This window comes from Anser cygnoides, chromosome 20 (genome assembly GCF_040182565.1).
Source record: "Anser cygnoides isolate HZ-2024a breed goose chromosome 20, Taihu_goose_T2T_genome, whole genome shotgun sequence".
In the NCBI taxonomy this organism is placed as follows: Eukaryota; Metazoa; Chordata; class Aves; order Anseriformes; family Anatidae; genus Anser; species Anser cygnoides.
The window spans coordinates 10,893,854-10,903,455 of NC_089892.1; the positions used below are offsets into that span (position 1 = coordinate 10,893,854).

The 9,602-nt window shown below is 42.1% G+C and overlaps 1 non-coding gene across 1 annotated transcript; it reads right to left on the minus strand.

The window, feature by feature from the left end:
- Positions 1-8,297: 8,297 nt before the first annotated feature.
- Positions 8,298-8,370, minus strand: TRNAT-AGU (transfer RNA threonine (anticodon AGU)). The gene has a single exon. It is a non-coding gene; the product is annotated as a tRNA-Thr (tRNA).
- Between the last annotated feature and the right edge of the window lie 1,232 nt (positions 8,371-9,602).

The following is a 9,602-nucleotide window of genomic DNA, read 5'->3' on the forward strand; positions in this document are numbered from 1 at the left end:
AAAGCTGTGGTACGAGAGAAAATAGAAGCTGTAGAACAGTGTAGCTTAAATTAGTGAGGCCAGAAGGAAAGGACATAAACCTTTTGCTGCCATCAGAATATATAATTTCAGAGCTCATTCTGCTCACCTTGCAGAAAGGGCATACCCTTGTCCCAGTGCCTGTGGAAAGGTGATAGTATCCATCAAGGCAGGCAAAATTTTCCCTGAATTATACCAGATGCTCCCACGGGAACATCCTCCCACACAATTGCAAGTTTGGAGTCGCAACACCAGCATCATATCTAATGGTATATGGCACCAATGGACCTATGGGGCATGGCAGTATACAGCATGGAAAAAGGTGTTACTTGAATCAGGGATGATTCCAGCACGGAGAAGACTCTGGACAGCATCCAGGCTCTGGACTAGGTCCAGGACTGGGCTCAGGACTGAAATGAGGATAAACTTTACCTTGGGGTAAAGACTCAGAATATACAATATTTACACTTGGAAAAGCAGATCTCCAGCTGAGGGAAATGGCTGGAGCGTCTCAAGTTGTGATGGTGTGCGCCAGCTGAGGCTCTGCCCTGAGGCTATAAAAGGTGTTGAAACAGAGCCAAGGCTACATTTTGGCCATCTGGTTGGCTGGGGCCAGGGGGCTGAATTTGCCATTAGTGTTTTGTGAAATATAAAACAAGAGTTGAGGTCGTCTCTGGACTTCATTAACACATTGAAATGCCAGGGGGAATATCACATTTGACTATGGGGCCAGCACAAGTCAGCAGAGAATCTAACATTTCAGTTCCCACTCAGAAAAACCCAACAGCTTTGTTTCAGTTCTGACTGCTCATTCCAAAATCAACCGAGACAACCAGTTATTGTGAAAAAAGTTCATTGCCAATGAAACCATCTGAAAAGGTTCATTCTGTTCTCTTTGGGGATATTCATCTTCTTTGGTTTATGCTCAGTCTCTGAATTTCATGGCGGAAAATGAACTCCTTGGAACTAATCCTTAATGTCTCAAACCCTCACGTTCACATGTTGTAGATATGTGATGAGCTTCACCTGGTCTCAGCCTTGACATGAACTTCTCCTGGTCTGATCCCTGAAAAGAACATGGGATGGATTCTTAGCTGATGTTATCAGTGGAACATCAATGACAATAAAATGATTGTGCTTTCCGACAGCATTGTCACAGCTGCAAACAGTCATTTGTATTTGAATCAGGAAGCTCTTGCCTGGTTCCCAGGAAAATTACCTCTACAAACAAAAACAGGGTAACTCCTAGAGCATGGTTTTCTTCAAAAGTGAATGTGCCACCCCCTGGAAGCATTCAGATGGACATCCATGTGATGCATAGTGTCTGCCGAAATTGCTATTTTGGTTTCCAGCCAGAGCGACCCAAATATAGAGAGCAGCTTGTTTGTGTTCAGCTCCATGAAAGCATTCTCTGCACTCCAGTGTGTGCTGAGCTACTCAGTACTGCACTGTTCCTCTGCAAATTGGATCCTGCTGCTCCCACCGCCTCAGTGGGGGAAGGAAAGAAACAAGGTAAAATAAAAGCAAATGTGCATCTCAGGCAGCTTTGCCTTCCTGAGAAAGGAAACACAAGGCTCACTCGTGACAGAAAGCAAACATCAGGTTCCCTAATTGTGCATTCACGTTTGGTGCTGGTGACGAGCTCAGGAATTACAGCCGTGGGTGTATAGGAAACCCAAAGGCCTGGCTGGAGGCTAAGACTCATAATCCCTGTCTGGTCCCCACAAATTCTTGAAACGCTTTGGTTACAACAGCTGAGAAAACAAAACAAAACACAATTCACCTCCATCCTGAGTGGAAGTAGGAGAATTTCTTGGCAATTTGAGATCCTTTTGTAAAACTGATAATAAAAAAAGCAAACAGTCCAACTGTGAAGAAAAGCTATGTGAAGGGTTTGGTGTAGACCCATTATCTGCATAACTTGATGAAAAAATATTCCCTGTAGGTTTGCTGAATGTTTTCAAGGAGCCTGGTACATCTCTGCTGGAAGCTCAATACCCAGGAACTATTCCAGAAAGTCCAGGTGCTGCCCTCTCATGGCAAGGGAGCAAGCCCCAAAGCTGATTTAATGGAAAAGAGGCCAGATCAAATTGTGTTTGACTTTTCAAGACACAAAGTTTGACACTGGTTATAATGCTCCGTCTTTTCCATCACCACGGTTATCTTGAAGGCATTGCTGGGCACTATAGCCAAGCAGGAACAAGACTTCTGGAGCAGAGCAGGCCTGCATGGCGTTCCCAGCACCTGCCTGCCCTCAGTGGAGGACTAATGCCTCCTGGTGGTCCCAGACACATCTCACTGATGGCACAGATGCTGTCCAGCGCGCCTTCCAACGTGAGCCAGATCTGGCTGCTGGGATGCTTGGGGAAGTCCTGGCCGGTACCAGGAACATCCCATAACTGCAGCTCTCCTTGAGGCCTGGACACCGAGTGGGAATGCACAGAAGTGGGGAGTCAAAGCATGAAGGCAAACGGCAAAGGTCAGGAAACGAGAAAAGGGGAACGGCAGAGGGGTGGCACAGGGCCAAGGCCTGGCCACGGAGGAACAACAAAGCTGGAGCCTGTCAGAGAACCACCGAAAGCTTCAGCTGTGAAGAAAACCCAGACAGCTGCGGGCTGCTTTTTACCAGGTAAGAAGAGGACAAACAAAGAAATGTGAACCTGAAGCCTGATTCACAGCTGGCTGTTTATGAGGCCCCACTCAGTCTTGAACAGAGCACTGTTATGGCTGTGGCTGCAGGACTCAGCTCTCCCTGTCGGGTTTGCCTCCAAAAAGAAGGGGGCTGTGAAAAGTCCGAGTCCGGACAGACAGACAGACAACAGAAGACTCTGATGCTCCCCCAGCAGCCATGAAGGCAGTACAGACCACCAGTGATTTCACCTGGAGCTACCCCAAGAGAAAAGTTCTTCAGATTAAAAACGCTGTAGAAAATGTAGAAAGCCTGAAGATCTTCTTCTGAAGGAAAAATGATGCAGTACTGCAGTAGAGGCCACAGAGACAATAGAGATGCAGTGGCAGCTAATGACAATATGGAGCTCTATGGGAGGAAAATGTTGCAGAGTATTTCGTCAGGCCAGTTGTAGCAGTTCCAACAAAATTTAATAGCTGGCCTAACAAGCATAGTTAAATTGTCAAATCTGGTGAGAGACAGCTATGGAATGAGCAAATTAAGCACAGCCAGTGTGGTCTGCAGAATTTGCCCTTCTGCTCTTTGCAATGTGCCATAGCCAGAGGCTCTGGGCAGGGGACTGAGCTGCTGTGCTAGCAATGGGCAAGGCTGTACTGCATCCAGATCATTTTACTCCATCCCTGTTCTGTCATAACAAGTTTTAGTGTGAGCCAGGTTCAACTGACCCAGAAGATTGAAAAGAACTGAAGGAAAACAAAGAGAAATTCTAAGCTTTCATCAAAAACCTATTAAAGTCCCTATCATTTACTCCGAGCACATGAAATGGCCTTTATTACAGTCATTTTTCTGAGCACAAAAGCTACTTTCAATAACACAGGTAGGGAAAAATCATTACAAACTTGCAAGAATCAAGGAGCATCTTGCAGAAACCCTTTGTCATAAAACAAATTATGAAAGGCTATAAATAGATGACCATTATTAGAGCAACTGAGCTCTCTAACTAGGCTCACTGAACAGTTTCCCTAACAGGCAGGGGGGAGGCAAGGCAATCAACAGGTACATCACAAGCTCCCCAGGGTGGAGGAGAAAACAGTCTTTAAATGCATTACCTCCTGCTTCTGGGAATGGCAGAAGCATTTGAAGAAACAAGTTACTGATAAAAATACACATGGACACACACATGTATTCGCTCAAGTGAGCACACTGCTGAATTTAAACAAGGTTGTGTCTCCAATGAGCAGGGTACAGGATGAGAGCTCTTGGCTCATGGAGTCTAGCTTTGTTATCCGGCTCCTCCAGGACTTGCTGGAGCTCCTTCTGACCTCTCAGGGTGTTTGCTCCTCCTGTTGCTGAGGCCATTTGAAAATATTACTCCTCTGCTTGCTAGAAATATCCTTTCGAATTCCAGCCTAATGTATTCATTCATACCAATGTTATCATTTAATTCAAATAGTTCTTTCTCTTTCTAGTTGTTTACACCTGCGGTGTTTATACAGGCTGGTCATGTCTGCTTTCAGCCTTCCTGTTGCGAGACTAAACACAACAAACTCCTTAAAACTCCTCACCTACGGTAGACCCTCCGTTCCTCTGCTGTGTCTTCATACACGTAATGTGCGACTCCTATTCCTGTCCTGGGTCTGCCTTGAAGTACTTATTTGCATGGCAAGGTGCCTGGGTGGAAGCGGATGTGGTTGGCTTTTTATAGCTTAGTTAAATTTGCTGTAACTACAACAATTTTTTTTTCCAGGTCTTTCATGGAGGTATCGACTACTGTAATAAGTGTGTTTGCTGGGAAGAACACAAGGTAGCCTCATATTCAGCCTGCACTGATCGGGTCAATGGTATCTCACTGGTGGAGTCCAGAAGAGCAATAATGCCACAATTAAATACCGCAGGACCTGCAGTTTAGAATACAAGGTCTCCTAGTCTAATTTGTTTGATAGGTACAGAAATTGTGAGGGTGAGCACCACAGACAGTAAGAGGCTGGGATGCTGCAGTTACCTTTGTGCATGGCTGCTGCAAAGCATGGATGAACTTGTCAGCATTTCTCATTCTTAATTTTATACTAGCTATTTGGTATGAATTATTTTTTGTTAGGGTTTGCATTTGATTTTCTCCCAAATGCCAGTTTGGCTTTCCCAGAGATGTCGGCAGAAGGACTGGGACACCAGCAGGTGTGTTTCCTCCCACTGAAATGGCCACAGTAGAAATATCTCCAGCTGAGCAAGATGCTTAGCACCTCCTTGCACTGATAATGCATTTCACTGTGCAATTTATCTGACCTTATATAGATGTATAGTTCAGGGTCTGTGGAAAAGCTGCTGAGGGGCAGCTCAGGAGCATGGGATGGGGTGAGAAGTACAGCAGTGGCAGGCTAACAGCATAGGCTGGTGCAGCTAAGCAGGAGCCATCAAATAACCAATTACCATTTCTCTAGGATGCAAACAAAACATCTATCTTTCTTTCTTTCTTTCTTTTCTTTCTTTCTTTCTTTCTTTCTTTCTTTCTTTCTTTCTTTCTTTCTTTCTTTCTTTCTTTCTTTCTTTCTTTCTTTCTTTCTTTCTTTTTCTTTCTTTTCTTTCTTTCTTTCTTTCTTTCTTTCTTTCTTTCTTTCTTTCTTTCTTTCTTACTTTTTCTGTCTTTCTGTCTTTCTGTTAAAACCACAATATCTTTCTTTTTTTTTTCTTTTTCTTTTTCTTTTTCTTTTTCTTTTTCTTTTTCTTTTTCTTTTTCTTTTTCTTTTTCTTTTTCTTTTTCTTTTTCTTTTTCTTTTTCTTTTTCTTTTTCTTTTTCTTTTTCTTTTTCTTTTTCTTTTTCTTTTTCTTTTTCTTTTTCTTTTTCTTTTTCTTTTTCTTTTTCTTTTTCTTTTTCTTTTTCTTTTTCTGTTTCTGTTTCTGTTTCTTTTTCTGTTTCTGTTTCTGTTTCTGTTTCTGTTTCTGTTTCTTTTTCTTTTTCTTTTTTTTCTTTCTTTTCTTTTTCTTTTTCTTGAAATAAGGGACTGATCACATTCATTATAGGAGAACTGGAAAACAGATATCCTTGGGTGATTTTTCCCCACCCTGAATTCTGTAGCTCTGCTGATTTTATTATTTATATATTTTTTTTTCATCTGGGGTGAGGCTACAAGGCTGTCATTTGATACTCTTGTATGTTAGATTTTAATCAACATTAGCCTAAATTGTATTTCTAAATCTAAAAAGTCTGTAAACAGGGGAACATTTTCACTGGCTCTTGCTCAAAGTTTCCCTCTCTGGATTAAATGATTTATCAGTTGTTTCCCATATGGCTTAAGAAATAGCTTAGTTGAGACATATGAGGCCTTCACTAGAATTTACTTAACTTCCGAACACTTAAGTAAGAGGAATGGTAAGAAGGACATGGGATTTTGTCTTGAAGAAAGCTCAACACCAAGAACTCCTCTGAGGTAACAGGGAACTTTTCAGCCCTGAAGGGGAAATAAATGAAAATGGAAAGTGTAGCTGTGTACAACCGAGCCAGAGCAATAAGGGCAGGCTTTTTCCACACCATATAGGCTGAACTGCTGACTCTAGACCCATGCTCAGGCATGCTGAGACAGAAACACAGATGGTCCGTGGATTCAGGGAAGGACTGTGGGCACCTCAATGATCCAGGCTGCTGTGCCTCAAAGTTCAATGTTGCTTATATTAGAATAAATGATTTTTCTGTCCAGCTTGATACAACCCGTGGAGGGAGACCCAGGAATGAAAAACATGCCAGAGAAATGAAAAGTATCTAAGATACTTTATTTTATTTTATTTTTTTAATAGAAGTGGTATTCTGAAGTTTTCAGGAAAGTATGAAAACCAAGTTTTCTAGGATATACAGGAAGATGTATTTAAACCTCTCTAAACAAAGCAATGAAAGACTGTCTCGGTCTAGATTAGAGTGGGTCATGAGTTTAAAGAGTGGAAGTTCTTCCCAAGTAAACACATACGGGGACCAGCCTTGTTATATCCTTGCGGCAGAGCCACACAACCTTGTCTGCAATTCTGAACTCGTGTGAACATTTCCATTTCACAGGTCAATGAAGATGAAGAGCCAGTCTTCCTCCCTCCCACATTTACATGGGCTTCAAGATTTTGGTCTAAAGGTCTTTGGCATCTTCACCCTTCCTGCCAAACTCTATCTTTGAAAAGCTTTATCTTCAGCAGAAAAAGAGATGTCAGGTGATTGATGTGAAGGGATTTAGCTAGGACCGGTCCAAGGACTGCTGTTAAAAGCCATCTTCACATCAAGCCCATTTTTAACAAATAGCATCAGCATGTTTGGTGTTATGTGTTACAACGGGGCTTCTGGAAGAGGATTTTTTACATTAATATTCAGTACAGTGTAGATTAAGAATTCAGCAAAACATATCCTGAACATTTGTCATCTTTGCAGAGACGAAAGACATTAATTTTTCAAAGGAACATTTCCAACATTATCAGCCTCAGCTAAGCTGAAACCACGAGTCTGATCGCAGAAATGAACTTGAACCACAAAGATCTTTTTGGATATTGCTCAGTGGTGTCACATAAAAGCAAAATAAAGAGATAAGCTGGAAAGAGGGGCAGGGTAAACAGGCATATAGCCACAACAGTCTAGAGACAAACTCTTTTAGTAAAACACTATCACATCTTTCCATTTTCCAGTATCTTCGGTTAAAATAACAATAACTTGTGCTAGTTTATTAGGCTGCAGATTAATGGGAACCCTGCTGGTTTTTGTTTCTTTAGCCTCACTGTGACATATACAGAAGGAAGCTAGGAAATTCCTGCAGGTCACTTCTCATGTGGAGAAAATGCATCATCCCACCAGCAGTGGAACATGCTCCTTGCTTGGGGAAATCAGAGCTGTAAGGAAACAGAATGAAGGGGAGCCACCAAGGGCCATGTCCACCTCCACAAGATAAAAATGTTTCAGACCTTTGAGCTTTTTCTTTTCCCACCTGTGGATGGAAAATCTCCTTTTCAAATCCAGAAATGTCCTTTTACGTTGATGTTTTGGATCATTTTGATGGAACAAAATAGAAAACCTACTTGAAAATGAGCAAAAAATATGGGAAAAGTCTAAATGTAGAGTATGAAATCCCATAAATCTAAACTGCAATTCATTGAACTCAAGGTGCAAAAATAAGTTAAATTCCCAGCCTTTCCTTTTTCCATAAAAAATGGGAATGTTCTAGCCCACTCTTCTCCAAAAACCTCTGCAGATGACCAGTGTTACTCTTCCTCCACAAACCGTATTTATTATTTCTCAGCGAACTCTGTAATTACTGAACTCTGGAAACATAATTTCATTGTTGTGCTGAAGTATGCAGAGATGAACCAGAGCTGACTGAGTATCCAGCAGCCATCTCAGACTCACTCATCAATGAGCTTTGCAGTGTTTGTGCGATTCGTATGGCTTTATATCTCATTATTACCTTTTTCCTATCTCCAATTCTTGTACTTTAGTAACATTTGAATATCCAAGGATTTAGATCTGACCATTGCTATTTCTCTCCGCTTGTTATTTGGTGTAGGTGCTCTATGATGTTTGCATTTCACTTAGGCTGGAATGGATGCTGATGAAAATGATGTGAGCAGTGTTTTGGGAAAAAGCAGAAAGGTAAAGCTGCTAGATCTTCAGGAGGCACAGACCCGCCCTAGGCTCCAGTGAGATTTGAACTCACGACCCCTGGTTTACTAGACCAGTGCTCTAACCCCTGAGCTATGGAGCCTCTGGGCCATCTGTGATTTTTCCCTTCCAAACATTTCATATAATAATTTTCTCGGTTAATTCTGGAGCATAAGCAAAACCTGCTTTGCCAGGAAGAGCTGTTCCAAGGATTCTCTCATCTCTTTCCAAATGGCTCTAGCAGAAATCAGTCACAAAAGTAGTAACATACCATGTCAACCCATACCTGTTTTTTACTCTTCTTCAGCTCATCCCAGCAAGGACATCAAGAGCCATATATGTCTCACCCCAGCCAAGTAGCTTGGGAAAAGTTTACTTTTGATTAACAAACAATAAGCAATAATATTTTCCCTCTTCGCAGTTGTTGCACTAAGTTATCAAACTGGGAAGTTAAGCTTCTAAAAAATAGAAGTGGGATTCTTTGTATCCCACTACTTTCCTTTGGAAATTGGCTTTGTGTTTGCTTTTCTCCTCTCTGCCCTTCAAACATGTCAGTGCTTTCTTTGGAGTCCAGGATGTGCTTCAAGCACTGTGGCTGATGTGTGCACTTTCACATTTCTAAGTTATTCTTTGGCATCTGAATTTTCGGTGTTTTCCTCCTTCCTGTAGTTTCATTCCTCACTGAAGGCAGTCAGAACATAAAAAAAAAACCACTCCCACCCTTCATTCCCTTTCCTCCCTCATTAATTTTCCAATTAGACATCAAGAGCCTCAGGTGCCACTAGTTCAGTGTTGCTATCAACAAGGAGAGTTTTTCTGTTGGTTTACATTTGCATGGCACAGCTCTGTGCTTCTGTCCAACCCTTGTCTGGACTTTTTGACAAAGGACTGGTTGGATTGGATTTAACCAGGGAGTGAGATTCCTCAACAAAACTGCTTCACACATCCAAAGTTACTGGATGATATTTCATTGGGATGTGTCATTTCTTTGGAGAATCCTCCAAAGTGAGCACACACAGCAGTGGTAACAGGTATCTCGTGCCTCTTTCTTACTTCTCTTACTTCTATGGAGTCTGGACTTGTTCCATTTGTGGCAACACAACGCAGAAGTCACAGCCTGCTGGGATGTGTGAATGCTTTATTTTTTTCTTTTTGCTAGAGAATTCTTTGGACTCACTTTGGCTTTGGACTCACTGCTGATTTTCAGAACCATGATGGCTGTCAGTCATTGGGGTCCTGGTCATCACGTTGTTGTTCAGCATGTTTGCATCATGCACCATCACGAAGGTCCAGCAGGTGCTTGAATTGGGGGGAAAGGGGATGTTCAATGCCAAG